Source organism: Columba livia, chromosome 8 (assembly GCF_036013475.1).
Source record: "Columba livia isolate bColLiv1 breed racing homer chromosome 8, bColLiv1.pat.W.v2, whole genome shotgun sequence".
In the NCBI taxonomy this organism is placed as follows: Eukaryota; Metazoa; Chordata; class Aves; order Columbiformes; family Columbidae; genus Columba; species Columba livia.
The window spans coordinates 6,273,704-6,290,759 of record NC_088609.1 but is presented as its reverse complement, the minus strand read 5'-3'; positions in this window follow the sequence as shown (position 1 = coordinate 6,290,759).

Genomic DNA, 17,056 nt, shown 5'->3' with positions numbered 1-17,056 from the left:
AGGTGGAGAGAGGGAGAAAAATCAAATTGGTGCCACCTTCCCCGGGGCATTTCTGAGTAGCTAAGGGTGGCCTGGCTGCTGAACCTTCTGCTGTGAGCAGGGGCATGGAAGGGGAGAAAAAAGGGAAGGCAAAGCCCTGGTGTGACTTGCAATGCTGGGGAGGAGCAGCGAAATTGCTGCCAGCGGTGCCCTGAAACCTAATGATGGGTCTCGGCTTTGCAGCTGCTTTCCCCCAGCAGTGACAAAAAACTTTGGTGATGCCCCGTGGGTGACTGTGTTCTCCTGGGGCTCTCCCAAGGGTGCTTGAGGAGGGGCTGGAGAGGGTTGGACATGACCAACACTTAGAGCCAGGAGGTGCCCCATCCTCAGTGCCTCTCACAAGTGACACACCTCCATGCTCTTGGCAGCGAAGCGCTGTCCTTCCTTAGAACGTGAAATTTAAAAATCATTTGATTTCTTGTGTGATCCCTAAGGACTGTTTTATTGGATATTTTCCGAAAGGTCTCTTAATGAGCATTGTATATACAGCTACATTGGCTCCACCCACCTCCTGCAGTAGTTGGACTTCACAGCAATATCATTCTATAATCTTAATATTTGTTATTTGCATATGAAACGTTAGAGAAACTGTTTTGTCGTTAAAAAGACAAACTTTCCCCAGTGTCACAGCAGGGCTATTTGCTTCTCACCAGCAAGGTTGAAGATAGAGACACCCTCCTGGGCAACACAGGGTGTAGCTGCCAGTGCATCTCCCACACCACCTTACCTGCATTTCCCACCACTGGAGCATCTCAGGGTGTTTTTCCTCTCCCTCGGAAACACAAGGGGGCTCTTTGCAGTGAGCTGTGGACAGGATTTCCCTACCCATCACCGGGAGGACTGGAGTCTTGGTGTTACAACCGATAAAGCATCTGGGCTGCCTTGCTGTAAAGCTCCCTTCTTTTGCAGGGCTGTTTACTGGCTCCACCACCGTTCTCCATGCTGCTGCCAGCACTTGCCTTCATTTAGCTGTTGCATGATAGCAGCTAATTTTGGGGGCTTTGATTGTAGGGTATTAGATGGATTTAAAGATTTGCGTTTATTGCTTTCACAATTACAATCAAACCTTTTTTTTAATATCGCTCATGGTTTACGGTATGCTCCCTCTTATTATCCATGGACCGCCAGCCCTGCGTGTGCTGCAAGTTCTTGGGACAGCGTCTTGGAGTGCTGTCAGCTCTTCAGGGCCCTGAGCACCCCCTGGGGTCCTGAGCATCCTCCCATGGTCCTGAGTATCAGCCCAGGACCCTGAGCATCACCCCAGGGCACTGAGCATCCCCCCAGAATTCCAGGAATCGCCCCATGGCCCTGAGCATCCCCCTCATGGGTGTCCCCGGGGCTGCAGTGCCCAGGGTTCTGCCCTGCCCAGGAAAAGCCCCACTGGCTGGAGACGTTTTCAGGTCTCTTCATCCTTCCTGGGGTATCTGCATGGGGAAGGCAATGCCTGCCCTGGGCTGTAATTGAAATAGATGAAATCAGGGTGGATCAACGTCTGATTCCTCGCCTGGGTGAACGGAGACATATGTTTAATTTTCTGGTAATTCAGGCTGGGAGCCCCGGCTCGTTCCTCTGTGCGCACGTGGAAGGATCACCGCTGCTGAGGCAGCTCTGCCTAAGAGCTTCTCCCTGGGGTTGCCACCCCCAGCATCAGCAATGGGAGAAGAAATAAAAGGTATTTCCCAAACTCTTTCTGCAAAGGTAGAATTCCCGTCACTCTGCGCATCCAGGGGAAATAGCAAGGATGCTCAAAGCCCAGGGATGTTCAAAGCCTAGGGATGCAAGTGATTTGAGGGCTCTGCTGGGAGAGGACCGGCAGGAGGGGAGGGATGGAAGCATCCATGTGGGATGTCTGTGTGCGTAGGTGCAGGTATACAATTCCCTCTACATCTAAGTGAGCACTTATCCCCAGAGCCAGAGCATCTCATCGTTACTAATGGGCTTTACATCTCTCCATACACTTCCATTTTACGGCGGAGGTAGGAGGTAGATTAAGCAATTTACCCAAAGCGACGTGGGGGAAATTGGGAAATAAAATCATATCTCTGGAGTCACCGATACTTTTAGGGCCACCTTGTGACTAAGGGAGGTCTGGTTTAACTCCCCAGGACGGGAATCTCTCAGCTGATGGAGCAGCTTGCCAGGAAAATGTTTAAGCCACCTGTAGAAACTGTCTAAAGTTATATGTAGAATTAGATTGAATTGCTCTTTCAACTTCGGTTCACCAGCTCAGCTGGAAAAAAAAATATATTCTACATCAACAATGCTGCTCGTCATTGAGCAAAAAGCTTTTGGAGGCTTATTACTTTGAATATTCAGGTAGGTTCTGGTGTTAAAAGGAATTGGTGCGCTCTGAATAAGTTAAAATACAACATTACGGCCTCTTCAGCATATTTCCCACATTATTTTGGCTGAGTGATGGTAGCTGGGTGAATTTGTCAGGAATTCACAAATGGCTTTGGTGGCCCTCAACCTGCAAGAAGATAATTTGATTGACGATTTCTCCTGGCTGTATTTGAGGCTGCGACCTCTGGGGATGGTGGCTTGTTTCACATGTTCATGGTGTGGCCGGTCTCTGGCTGTTCAGGAGCAGCAGACAGTACTGAACTCAGGTCTTTTTAACCAAACTGAGTAAGGATGGATGTAAAAATGCCTACTGCCGGCTTGACTGTTTATGCTTCTGCTTCCCCAAGGCCTGGTGGCTGGTTGAAGGCAACGTATAATGCCAGCGTGGCTCTGTTCCCCCATCCTGCTTGGAAAGGGAACTGTGTCTAACCCCTTGAAGAGAGACCGGAGGGAGAAGCCCCCCCCAGTTGGGGCTGAGGCTGCTGCCCTCTCCCACCTGAGTGTTTCTCTGATGTACAGTTCAATACCCCAACCTCCCAGCTGGGTAGGAAATCCCACCCAGAAAAATGACTGTTAATTAAACTTCGGAGGGGGGGGCAGGACCCAAACTTTGTTGTCCAGGGTTATGGAATCATAGAATAGTTTGAGTTGGAGGAACCTTCAAAGCTCCCCCAGTGCCACCCCGGCCATGAGCAGGGACATCTTCACCAGCTCAGGTTGCTCAGAGTCCCCTCCAGCCTGGCCTGGGATGTCTCCAGGGATGGTTCATCCACCACCTCTCTGGCCAACCTGGGCCAGGCTCTCACCACCCTCAGTATAAAAATGTCTTCCTTATATCTAGTCTGAATTTACCCCTTTAGTTTAAAACAGTTACCTCCTGTCCTATTGCAACAGGCCCTGCTAAAAAGTCTGTCCCCGTCTTTCATATTGGCCCCTTTTAAGTACGGAAAGGCTGCAATAAGGTCTCCCCGGAGCTTCTCTTTTCCAGCTGAACACCCCAACTCTCTCAGCCTGTCCTCCCAGCAGAGCTGTTCCAGCCTCGGATCATTTCTATGGCCACGCTGGTTTGCATTCACACCCCTTAAGGGTGAGTCCATACTCAGCCGGTTCACACTTTTTATTTGCATCGCATTTTGTTGCATGACCCCTTCCCCCCCCGCCCTGCTTCTTTTCCAGTGGCTTCGCTGCTCCGGCAGCCGCCGCCCGGGCGGTGTGCGGCGGGGGCAGCCCGGGGGCGGTGGGAGGCGATGCGGCGCTGCTGCGTGGGGTTGCGGGTGGGATTTTCCTCCCGCTTTCCCCACTAGGTGGCTGCGTGCTGGGAGAGCCCGGAGCGGGAGCGGAGGGAGAAGAGGGGAGAGGAAAGGAGAGAAGAAAAAAAAAAAAGCTGCTGAAATTTAAGGAGGGGCGGGATCGGCAGCGAGGAGCCAGTCCCGGGGTCGCTCCTCTCTCCACCGCAGCAGCCAGCGGGGCTGCCGGCGCCAGCCCGGGGACCCCGCCGGAGCGGGGCCGCCCCGCTTCTTCCCGGCGGCGGCAGGAGGCGCCGGCCCGGCCCGGCCCGGCCCGGTGAGTGTCCTCAGCACCGCGGACAGCTCCGCGTACCGCGGCCGGCCGCGCTCCGAGCTCCGCGTTCGGGGTTCTGGTCTCCGGGCTCCGCGTTCGGGGTTCTGGGCTCCGAGCCCCGCGTTCGGGGTTCTGAGCTCCGGGCTTCGCGCTCCAGGCTCTGGGCTCCGACCTCCGCGCTCCGCGTTCTCGGCTCCGCACTCCGAGCCCTGAGCTCCGCGAGTCCGCGCGTCCCGGCTCCGCGCATCCCAGCCCCGCGGGCAGCCGCACCCCGGCCATCTGTGCTCTATGTGAGTGTGTCCCCACTTTCCGCCCCCGCGGCCAGGCGCATAGGGAAGCGGCGCTGGGAGGCGACCCGCGGTTCTCCCGCCGCGGTGCAGCGACTCTCCGGGCCGGCCACTGGGAAAACGTGCAGGTGAAGGAGGGTGGGAATAGGGGGGTGGGTGGCAAAGGCTGCCTGTACTTTCGGCAAGTTCCTTTTGTTGCTGGAATGAGGTTAAAGAAATTTGGCTCTTGGCACCTGCGTCATATGGGAAGAGGAGACGGTTCGGGCAGGGGAGGAGGTTTCTTGCTGCATATCGCAGGCAGTGCTGGGGGGGGCCCATCAAACCCATACTTCATCTCTCCTTCTCACCCCATTCCCTTCCTCCTCCTGCTTACGGCTCCCCTCTGCCAAGGGCTGAGTGCAGCTCCATTCCCCTGCAGCGAGCGCCCTGATACCACCGTGCTGCTGGGGAAGCAGCATCCCTAACCCCAGCCCGGCTGGGGGGAACAACTCTGCGCAGCCTTTGCCTCCACACACAGCTGCCATCTGCCCATAGATGCTGCTGACAGACAGGAAGACCACCCAGGCTCTATGCTGAGCCTTAAGCCCAGGTTTCTGCTTCAGTTCACCAAAGTTTGAATGTGATTTTTGCCTCCTCTCCTGCCTGCTCAGGAATACCTTGCAGGCAGCGGCGGTACCTTTCGTTAGGGGAGCTGACCCCTGGAAGGGGCCATCTGAGAGCTTTGAGCTGAAGGATGCTCCCTGAGCCTGTTCTGAGCTGCGACTTGTAAACCCAGGGAGCAGAGCACGCGTTTGGCGAGGTTACTGCTGAGCAGAAGGGTGGCCAAGAATCTGGAGGAAGGGGTGGCAAGGGTGTTTCCGAGGCATATGCTAATTAGGCGTGCTTCGTTAGCAGTTACCTGTTACGGCTTCTGGCAGAATCCATCTGTCTGGAGAGGAGGAGGCCGAGCCCAGTATGGGGATGATTCTTGTAGAGGCAAGAGGTTTGCTGAGGTGCTGCAGAGCCTGGGGGGAAGAAGCATCCCTGTATCCTGCCCTCCCACTGGAAACGGGGAGCCCCTTGCCGCTGGCAGCTCCTGTCCCTGTGTCGGCTGAGACTAGATATCCCCTCCTGTGGTGGCATTGAGGTCTTAAGGCAAGGCCAGATTTGGGTGTCACTTTCTGCCAGTCACATCCCTGTGGCTGCCCCCAGCATCTCCCCCCATGGGACATGTGTCTGCAGGCAGGGAAACTGCGGCGCAGGGAACGGGCAGGAGGAGGAGGCCGGGCAGACAGGCAGAGGGGTCAGAGCAGAGTTTTTCGGGTGGAAACGTGAGCCTAGGTGTTTATTAGACTGTCAGGTCTGTGCTCACAGTGATGGGGTACAAAACCCTGGGACAGGATGCTCGGTGGGAGAGAGAGTCTGTGAGGCATCACCAGCCCTGCCAGCTGGCTGGGAGGAACAGGAACCCCCTGGGGTACCTGGGCAGCAAGAGGTCGTGGCTCCTCAGGGGCTTTTACTGCGGCCATGGGCGGAGTTGGGCCCCAGTGTGGTATGGATCCATGCTGCCAGGACTGGAAAATATAGTGCTGGTTTTTAGGGCTCATCATGATGGTGCCAGTGGGGGAAATTTGGATGTAAATCCTGGCAAACCAAAGCTGAGGAGAAGGTCTGATTCGGGCTGAGGTTGGGGTTTCCTCTGGGCTCAGCTCCTGGTGAGCGGAGATGACTCTGTGGGCAGGGACAGCCTGGGCATGGGGCACAGGGAGGCTGCAGCCACCCCCCTGGAGATCTCCCCACCCTGCTCTACACTCCAGACCCACTCAGGGGGACTCAGCAAGTGGCTTTGAACATCAGCAGGGTGAGGACAGAAGGCTGAGGGGATAGTTTGTCACTGCAGGGGGGGACATTGATCCCCTTACAGCAATGCTCCAGGGTTGTCAGTCCCCCCTAAAGCAGCTCAAGGACCGTGTTAAGAGGCAGAAATAAATCCTAGGGAAGCCCTTTCTCATCGCAGCTGCAGTTCTGGCTGCCAACAGCTTCATCCACAGTTCGGGAGGGGCAGGGACAGGCACCCAAACCCTCTGGGCTGGGGTGGGCTGGGGGCTGCAGCTCCTGCCCCAGGTGTGGGGCCTCTGGGGCTCCCAGCCCTCTGCCTCCTCCTGTTCATCTTGCCAGAGCACGTAGCGAATGCAATAAATGCCGAGAAAAATGCTAATTAGCGAGTACAAGCGTGCAGGGTGTAAAGTAGATGTTTAACCATATTATATAAACAAACATAGAGGAGCCATAAATTAGACGGGGGGAAGAAGTCGATCCATCGATGGAACTGCCCAGGCAGAAGAGATAAAGGCAGTGAGCAGCGGCCGAGGGATGAGGACAGGACGCGGCTGGTGCTCATAATCCTCTCTCATTTTAATTGCGCCTGTAATAAGAAACAAAATGTCAATGTCATTAGATGCTGCTTCTCCCTGTAGGGTGGTCCCAGCCACAGGAGCAGCATCCTATGGCCAGGCCAGGGTTAAAATCCCAGTGAGGGCAAAGCCTGGGACCTCTCAGATCTTACCAGCTCTAGGGAACTGGTCTCTAACTGTGTCCGGTTTGCTGGCTGGAGTTACTGGGGGGTGACTGCTAAATTTGATGGCAATAAGGGTTTGAGGCTCAAGGTCTCCATGGGACACACTCCAGGATTAGTTCTCAGTCTCCCCTAACTCACATCACTGCTCTCAGCCCAGTGTCACTCCCACTGCATAAGAAATAAAAATAATGGAATAAGAAGGGATAGGAAATTAAAAAATAAAATAAAAAATGTGGGTCAGGTTTGGTGGGTGCTGTTTGTCCATCCATTGGCCTGCAAAGGATGTTTTTTCCCCTCCATTCCTCCCTGGCTGAAGGATCAGGTGGTCATGAGCCCCTTCCCTCTGGGGCAGCCCTAATTAATTGATGCTGGTATTCTCTGAAATAGCCCCAAAGTTTGGAGTGGTCGGACTGATCCAGGCCAGGGATAGGCAGCTGCAGCAGGCTTGGTGCTGCCTATTGAGACATCACGTCCATAGCCGCCTCTTGGCCTCCGGACCTGCTCAGGGAGATTTCCAACTGAATTAATATTCAAAGCAACATCCATCCCTGCAAAAATCTCAGCACCATACCTCCCACCCATGGGCTGCCATAGGGTGCTGGGACCCCTGCTCCTCCTGCCCTTTCCCAGTCCCCCCCAACTTGTCATCCTCATCTGAGAGCTTGATTTTATTTTCCCTTTATAATTACCCAGCGCAATCGCTCTTGGCAGCTCCTTGATGAGCCCCAGGTAATTGTTTGGTTCTTTTTTCCCACCCCCCCTCTCTATTTTCCTTGATGCTTTGCAATGTCACAGCCTTGTATTTCCATAAACCAGCATGTTTCTCCCTGGAAAAGCAGGACAGGGGGTGTGAAAAGGGGAGCTGAAAAGCCGGTGCAGGCAGCTGCCTCACTTGTGGCTCCCAGCTTCACCCCCACTGCCTTCAGTAAAATACAAAATTAAAATAATAAGTCGACGTGGTGCGCTTGTCCTGCGGTGTGTGAGCATTCAGGTTGGCAGAGGCTGGGAAAACACGAGGAGGGTGGAAATGTCACGGTTGTGGGATGTCACACATCCCCTTTTCTCCTCCTCATGCTTTGGACCCTTGTGGGTATGCAGTTTGGTCTCCTATGGCTGGTTGCTGGGGGAAATCCCAGGGACACGAAATTCTTCCCCCATACTCCCTGGGGTGGCTTGGGGTAGGAAAGGGCCCAGGTCCACCCAAAACCCCCAGTAAAAAGGACATCAGAGGTGGGGGGGACTCGCTGAGGTCCTTGTCTCTAGGAGGTCTGGTGAGCAGAGATTGTCATCTGAACATTTTTTCTTCTGAAAGCTCTTGGGTTTTGGGGCAGCGTGTCCCAGGAGAAGCTGGGACCCATTCTAGCTGCCACCTACCACCTCCTCCCTGCCCCTCTCTTGGCTTTTTTGCTAAATAAGGCATTTCTGCTCCCCGTCTCTTTTCCCTGGGTGGGCAGAGCCACCATGGGAAGATGAGGTTTGGAGCCTCCTGCCAGCGTCTGGTCGTGTGGGTCATTGTCACAGGAATTATTCAGGGGTGTTTCACCAGTATCTAGGCAGGTGTAGAATGTTGCCAACCCACCTTGCTTCCCTTGGCCCAGCCAGAACTCCTTCTTCTTTTGGAGGAGATCTCAAAATAACCCACACATCAGGGAAATGGAGAACATGTAGCTACTAAAAGTGTAGAAATGGCCTTTGGTAATGTCTGTTCTCCAGGAAAGGGGTCTGGCAGAAGCGAGGGGTTGTCTGTCTCCTTCCACTCTGCTCACAAGAAGCAGAAATTATTTCAGCTTTCTGTCCTTCATCTCTAGGGTGGCTCCTTCCTCTCACTTATTTGGAGAGAACTCATCTGGTATTGTGCAGGGCTGAGGGCTATGGATGGGGCTAGAGAGAACCAGGGGAGTGAAGATGCTCCAGTGGGTGCTGACTGTTGCCCTCTGAAGTGCAAATAACCTCCCTGGAGGAAAACCAACCTTAACTCTGCCTGCCCATCACCGATTTTTCTTTCAGACCCTCCAACATGGGATCCGAGTTCACGTCCTGAGGGAAAGCTGCTCCATTTGCATTAGCGGGAGCTTGAGGCTGGCCAGCATAATTATCCTTCCTTGGCCCAACTGCCTGGGATTTGAAAATTGATGGCCAGGTCGATACCGATGCGTTTGGACCGTGAGGGATGCCTGTGGGTGCAGGCAGGCGGTTGGGGACGGCTGCCCCCACCAATGGCGAGGAGAAAGGCTGGGCTTTGGCTGCAGGAGGAGCAGAGTGTCCCCTGGGTCACTCAGCCCCTCGTGGTCCACACTCTTGGGGGTCAGGTCCCACCATTGCAGTCTGGAGCCTCATATCCCACAGGGAAACATTCCCCAGCAATATTCCCAAGCGGAGCTCTCCAGGTACTTCCTGATGGCTTCTTGAAATTGCGTTACTCAGCAGAAATCACTGAAAATGTGGATTCCTAAAGTGCATTTTTTAATTAATTTTCCTTTTTTTTTTTTTTTTTTTTTTTGTTTTGGTTTGGTTTGGTTTTTTTTTGTTTTTGAGGAGTCCTCTAATCCTTGTGGAGTTTTGCAGCATTGCCCCTCTGTTCTGGCAGCCAGGAATAGGTCTTGTTGATGGAGCACATCCACATCCCTGCTGAATAACAAGGAGGAGAGGAGCAGGGAGCCTCACCGGGAGCGATTTGGGCTGCTGGCACCGGAGACAGCTCCACATCCCCATGGCCAGTAATTAAAACACCTATTGATTTGGTTCGATCTGGTTGTTGTCCCTTGAGGGGACAGGGGGGCTCATCGGGAATCTCTGCCCTGCCTGCTCCTGCCTGTCGCTGCCCGCAGCCACAGCACAAGGTTTGTCCCCTCCTCATGCGATGCTCATGTGCATGTTTTCAGAAGGGATGCTTATACTTGCACAGACTTAAAAGAAAATCCCTCTGCAAAGCACCAACATTAAACTTATCTTTAATTACACAGTTAATTTATTATGTAGCACTAGTAACAAAGTAAACCAGGCAAACGGCTCCAAGATAGCACTTCGAGAATTGCCTCATTTAGTAAATAATTTTAACTTAAGTAATTATTTCCTGCAAGGGGAACAATGTGGGAGAGCCCCAGGGAACTCTTCTCTCCTGGCCACAGGAGGGATGAACCCTCTGCGTAATTCCTCATTAATTACTCAATGCCATTGTCGCCTCATCCCCATGTCTGGCTGATGGGCACCCATCGCCCCGTGCCCCCAGGATGACCCATGGAGTCCCAGCGGGTGCTTTTGGTGCCACCCATGGGTGCCGCTGGCCCTAGCTTGGCAGCATCTCTGCGCAGAGGTGGTTTGGTTTTCCTTTGTGTTGTTTATTTGTTGGGTTTTTTTTTCCTCTCTAATATTAACCCATCCATTTGTCATTTTGCTAAAGCATTGTCTCCTTTGGCTAGCCTTGCATAACGAAGACTAATTGCAGCAGGCCATTAATTAACATGCAGGGCACTTGCCTGCTGGGCAAATGGCAAGGGGCGATGGTGGAGTGGGAGGCAGGCGATGTTGCCAGCATCCCTGGTACCCAGCACTCATGCCACTGCTGCCTGCATCCCCAGGTTCTCCAGCTGCCCTGTTTTTGGTAGGAAACACAGTTTATGCGGAGCTACTTCATTTCTGTTTTCTGCTCTCATCTTCCTCTTCAGCTTGTCCTTTGCCTCCCTCCTCCCCTCGCTCTGTCCCCATGTCCCCCATCCCTTTCCAGCTTCACCCACACACTCTTCTCCGCTCCAGCCTTTTGTTTCCCCCTGGGGCTTCATTTAAAAGCGCTATTGATGCTGTTAGGCACTAATATGAAGAGAGTCTCTCTCCTGCTGCCCGCCGCAGATGGGGACCTCGGCTCAATCCCCGTCCTGTTCTCCACTGGGGAATAACAATGAACTCCAGCGCCACGGAGAGCCGGAGAAAGAGCAGCTCTGTGCTGCGGGAGACAGCCCTGTCCCCGGGGCCAAAATAACTCCACTTGTTTTATTTATCAACTCCGGGGGGACAGGGAGTGAGTGGCATACAGATGTTGGCACAGCTGGCGCTGCCAGCCCCATGTGCCTGGGACCAGCCCTGCAGTGGGGTCCCGTGCTGAGGGGGGATGCTCTGGGGTGTCTGGATCTCAACATCCTATCCAGAGCTGGAAAACCACCTGGGGGGGTATTTTAAAATAAAAAGCAAGGTTTTGGCTGTCGGCATCTCTGGAGGGAAAGATTGATGTTGCTGGTTGATCCCCAGAAAGCTGCCAGCATCTGACCTGCCACTAATTTCCACCCTTCCTTGGGCTGGTACCCCAGTGGTGCGCACACAGAGCCTGAGGCAGCTCAGGATTTACCCAGCGACTCTGGTGCTTACAAGGGGAAGAGAAAACAGGCAAGAAAAGTCCTTCTTTCTCATTTATGCATGCACACAAAATGAAATGAAGGGTGGTGGCAGCTGAGCTGATTTTTCCGTGTCCTTTGCTCCCCCCCACCATTGCCCCCCCCCACGCAGGCAGGCTCCCTCCCTCCCGCTCCTCTCTTCCTGCGCTCCCACGAGTGAATTGGATTAGTCACCTTCTTAATTAACTGTGCCGGTGTGAGCTCTATTAGGTATTAAATGTTTGTCACAATCCAATTAAAAAAATCCATCCCAGGAAGGCAGGAGTTCAGAGGCGCTGGGGGTTTTCAGCCCTCATGCCGAGTGCCTGGAGGTGTGAAGCTGTGTGGGACTTGGGGGGGGCCTGGGAGGGTGTAAAACCCCCCTCAGTTCCTGGATACCCCTTTTGGCTTTGGGAAAGGTCATTCTCACCCTCTCAGCAAGGGGGACACCCAAAGCTGGTGTCCCAAAGAGAGGCAGGGATGTTCCCAGGCACCTCCAGAGCACCCCCCAAGCCAACGCAGGCTGAAAATTGGAATGGAGCTGTGTGGAAAATCCATGATGGAGCTGTGATACATGGGTTCTGACCGGCAGCATCCGTAAGGCTCAGACAGGGTAAACCCAGACTTTTCTGGGGAGAGGGAGTTAAGGGCTGAGTAGCCAATGCACAGGCTGGATGCTGTCGGGAGGGAGAAGGCATCAGCATCAGCAGCAGCAGCTTTCGTTTTGAATGAACGCCTACACAGGGGATGAATGAGATTCAGATTCTGCTTTAAAACCAGCCCAGCTCCTGAGGATGGGCACAGTGCATCCTCCTGCAGCCCCAAAGGGCTCCAGCTCCCTCTTTCTGCCTCTCACTGGGGCACCTGCCCCAGATGTCCAAGGCTCTGCACCCCATCGGATGCCTTCATCACTGCTCTTTTGTCTTTTTCTCCATCTTCTAGACCATTTTTGATCCATTACAAACTTTCACCTCTCGTCTTAGTTCCCTTAATAGCCTCTGCAGAAGGACTTTATTAAAGCTGGGTGGAAACTTTGAATTCATTACAGCTCCTTCAGCTCCGCATCACAGCACTTGGCTGGTTCCCTCGGGTCAGGGCTCCAGTAGTTTATAGGGGATGTACGAAGCACTTGGGCTGGTTTCTTCCTAGCTCAAATTATCATTTATCATTTTAATGTATTTATTAATTATTTATCGTTAATTTTTTGTGATTATAATTTAATTTGTTTTCTCCTCGTACCAAATGGTGAAGCTCATTGGGCTGTGATGCTTCCCAGCATCACTCTGTGTGCGTTTTGCTGTAGAGGAGGTGAACCCCTCTCCAGACGGGTTGGTGAAACATGGTTTTGCACAGTATGTTATATGTCATTTAACATTTTTAGCCTAAAAATGGTGTCTTGAGTGAACCCTGCAGGTATCCGGGAGGACTTGGTGGGTACCCACAGCCACATGTCTCACCTGTGAGGTGCCATGGCAGCTGATGGGGTCCAGGAGGGGGCACCCTGATGGGGAGCATCTCATTTGTGGCAGAAGCAGAAAGCTTAATCCCTTTAAATTTCGCCTTATCGATTGCAGATTTACAGCTAAATCACTTGCTGTAGCGATGCATGAGCTTCCTCATCGCAAGTGCATTAGTGGCCCGCGGGACACCAGCCATTGCACGATGGCACCTTGCCTGCTGTCCCCAGACACAGGGCTTAGTGAAGGGGCTCTGCCAGCACCCCTGATTTCCAGCATGAAGTAGGAATACTTGGGCAGGAGCGGGATGCAATCTGTTGCCTGCATGGACATGGGTGCAGGTACCAATGCACTGGGGAAGCATCTGGAGGTGGTTTGTCACCCACAGGTGCAGCACAGAAGGGATCAGCCTTTCAGGTGCTGCTCTCAGTCTCCCAGGTGGAGTTAGAGGTGCATTATATCATATATCTGCTTCAGGTGTCATATCTCACATCCCATACCTGCCTCTGCTATGAGGGCTCCCCAAAACACCTACAAGCCCCGTATCCCCAGGCTGGGGCTCTCCGGGATGGAGGGCTGTGGAGGGGGGATAAGAGGGATCTTAAGGTGTTATTGATCCCTAGAGCAAAGAATCTGCTGCTCTGGAGGATTTTTCTTTCCAGCAATCAATGGAAATGTGTTTATCAGGAAACTGTGTTTGACCTGGACAAGTGTTTTACTGATGTAAACAGAGCTGGTGAGAGGGACAACAGGAGGAGAGATAAGGAGGACTGGGAGAGGAGAGAGAGTCCTGCAAAGGACCAGGAGTGAGGAGAGGAGATGGAAGGGGCAGAGGGATCCTGCCCTTCCATGCCAGAGAGCAGAAATAAGGATACGCACCCACCCTGGGCATTACAGACCCCATCAGGGGTGAGCAGGGGCTGCATCACTGCTGTGCTGCATCACTGCCCGCCCTGGTGGGATGTCTCCAGCCAGTCCAGGCAACTCCTCGGGGAGCAGAATGCAACCGGTTTCCTTAAATTATCGGGAGCGGAGGCAGGGGAAGGAGGAGAGGGCAGGTTTCCATGGAAATGGGAGCTGGCAGGAGAGTTGGTGCAGGCAGAACAGGCAGCAGTGAGGCTGGCGGGGGTGATGCTCGGACCGCCTGCCCAAGGGAGGGCTTGTCCCGGCAGTTTGGGGGTATTAATTGGAGCAAAAATTAATCTATTCATGATGGAGACATGCTTTTGCCTGATGCTTTGATAACAGGTCTTTTCTTCTTCCTCTGTAGCGTCATTTATGCTCTAAGATCCTCAGGAAAGACAAGAAGCAAATGCCAAGCCTCAAAGTGTTGGGTTGGGAAGCAAGAGTAGGCAGCGGGTTTGGGAAACAAAAAAAAGAGCAGTTTCAAATGTCAGGGGAATTTCGTGATGAGGATGTGGTTAGCGGAGGGCGGCCGGGCCAGCAGGTTAATGTGCCTACCCTTTGCTGAATGGACCGGGGACATTTAATGACTGTGAATAGCGAGGGCTTGCGTTTTACATCTGGTCTTAAAACCAGCCATTAAATCGCAGGTGAACTCTGATCTGTATTTCGGCCTCAGTCTGTATTTCAGCTCCCACATAGGAATAGCGCTGTTTTTTGGTCCTGCCCTTGCACATCCCCTTTGTGTCCCAGCGTTACCAGGGGAGAAATCCTGGTAGGGGAACCCATGAAGCTGATGGCAGGGCAAGATCCAGCTGGGAAAAATGCATTTTTTTATGTCACTGGGGCGTTGTACACATGGGTTCTACACAAGCAGCAGGATGAGCATCCTGAATGCAAGTGGAGAGAAGAATAAGGCATTATCCTGATTTTAAATCCAGCTGGAGGAGGGGATGTGTGTGTTGTCACTGCATCCCGCACGTATGTGTGCTGCTGGAAGGCTCACTGGAACCCAGGTCCTGTGCAGCCCGACTGGGCACGGCGGCGATTTATCTGTTCAGCATCCCCTGGATGGCCATCCTTGTGTGTGCAAGCCCTGTCCTGGCACGGACATCCCTCCTCTGCCCTGGCATACGGCCCACGGTAGCCGACAGCTTTTTAATAAGCCACTGCCTGACATGAGGCCACCGAGCACAGCAGGTTGGACTGGAGGCTTTTATTAATATTTATTTGCCCCCGCCAGGAGTTTGGGTTCCACCATGCCCAGTGCAAACAGATCTCTCATTGCGTTGGGACGTGTGGTACACCCCACCTGCCCAGTGGGAGAGTCCCCCAGGCTCCTCCTTTCCTAAAATCAGAGTATTTGGGGAACACCCCACCACAGAAACTGTCGGGATTCATCATTTACTCAGTCAATATCAATGCTCGGTGTCATATTAAACAGGACACCAAGGGAATTAGAAAATATCTAATTCTTTGGGGTATAAATTGAATTATTAACCAATGCCGAGCCAGGGATGCTTTCTTGTAACTTGTTTTCACTTAGAAGTACTTTTTGCACATGAACCTCCACACCTCTCTACTCAAATTGGGGAAAATCTCAGCTTTGCTTCCAGGGAAAGGTGCTGGCTCTGGCCACACCAGTTTGCCAGCATGCCCAGTTCCAGTGCAGCAGCATCTCTGGAGGGAAACAACCTCCCTGACCCCAGCCAATTAGTATTTGCCTTGTGCCCTGATGCACTGGGGACTTTTATCCCCTCTAAGCTTTTATCCTCTCCTGTTTTCCTCTTCAGTGTCTAATCTCCCCTTGCATCACACTGAGCCGCTGCCGTGGCTGTGCCCAGGTCCTGACAGCCATCCAGGGATAATTTCTGCATCCGAGGGTGGGATGCTTTTGGGATGCAAAACCACCAGCCATCCTCAATGGGCTAAAAATTAAATTGGAGTGAAAAGTCAGGTTTTTCTGAGGGGTTTCCTCTCAAATCCTGCAGACAGCTACAGAAATACATTCCCTGCCCCTCGACCTTGATAAAAACATTCACTCCAAATGAGCTCGGAGGTGCAAATGCAGTTAATTGCTGGCTCGGGCTCTGCTCCTGAGTTGTGGGGATCCTTGGGGCTCAGCGGGTGATGGCGCTTGTGACACCCCAATTACATGGCCAGAGCTGGGTTGTCCCTAGCAAGGGAGCTTCTCGCCTTGCTGCATCGCCTCCAGGGCTATGCAGAGGGCAAAGCTCTCAGCTCTTTTCCCTGGACCTGCAGCTGCTCCAGCCCTGGGCTCAGTCTGGCAGAGGTGCTGCAAAGTCCGGGCACCTGTGGCTACCACCAGCCTTCCCACAACCATCATTCCAGGGAGCTGAATCCCCTCTCCTCCCTTCTTTTTTTATCACAGTCACTTGGAAACAAATGTTTTAATGCAAATAAGTGGTGGGGGAACAACTTCCATTTATGCTCTGGTGTACTTGGTACAAAAAAATTTGCACTTGGGACAAGCCCAGAGCCAGATCTCCAGCTCCTGGCTTCCAGCAGGAGCTGGTCCCAGTAAACAGCTTCTGCTCACATCCCAAAAAGCTTTAAGATGATGTTCACCGGTGTGGAGGCAGCCTGGCAGCTGCCAGCATCCCCCCTGTGCCACGCTTGGTCCCCGGGGTAGGGACGTGCTGATGTGCCGCAGTGTCCCAAGCCCACAGTTACAAGTGCCACCTGCTACATCACAGGCCAGGAGCATTAATTGCCCCGATTACGCTGTAATTACCCAGTAATTACTATATTCTCATTCTCCTGCCTACCTCTCTGCACCCTGCAGCCACCTCCCCATCAGGGGTGCCTCTTGATTATCCCTAATAATGGCAAAGCAGCTGAATGCCAAATTCCCCATTTCCCTGTAATTGTCACCACGGCAGAGCAGCCGGAGCTAAAGCCACCCTGACTTTGTGACTGTGGGGCTCATTACTCACTAATTGCCCTCTGGGTTTGCCAGGATGATGGGGTAAAGGAGAGCAGTCCCCTGGAATAGCCATGGGGACTGTAGGGGACACAGAGCTGTGCTGGCCATAGGCAGCTCGGTGGGGATTTCCCATCGCAGACTGAGGTTGCAGGCAGGGGACGAGCAGCCTTTGCGGACAGGGGAGAACACCAGTGTGGCTGAGACCTTCCAAACTCATCCCACCCCATGAGGAATGACTGATGGGCATCCTCTGTGGTATGGGATTTGGAGTGACATCCTCTGGAAAAACAATATATATATATATGTGTATATATATATATATATATACATATATACTATTAACAAGGAATTAGCAGAGGTGAACACCCAGTACAGCTGTTTAACCCCCTTTTTCCCCCAAAACCGTGTCAGCTGTGGATGCTCTGCCTCCCCAAAACCCTTCCAGGGCTGCAAACAGCATCAGCAATGCAGTTGATGACCGTGGGGCCATGACCAACCCCTTGACTTTTTTATTGCCACCCTGATGGCCACATCCCTGTTCAGAGGGAAGAGCCAGCAGATTTTTATATTTAAAAAAAAAAAAAAGTGTTTTTTTGTTT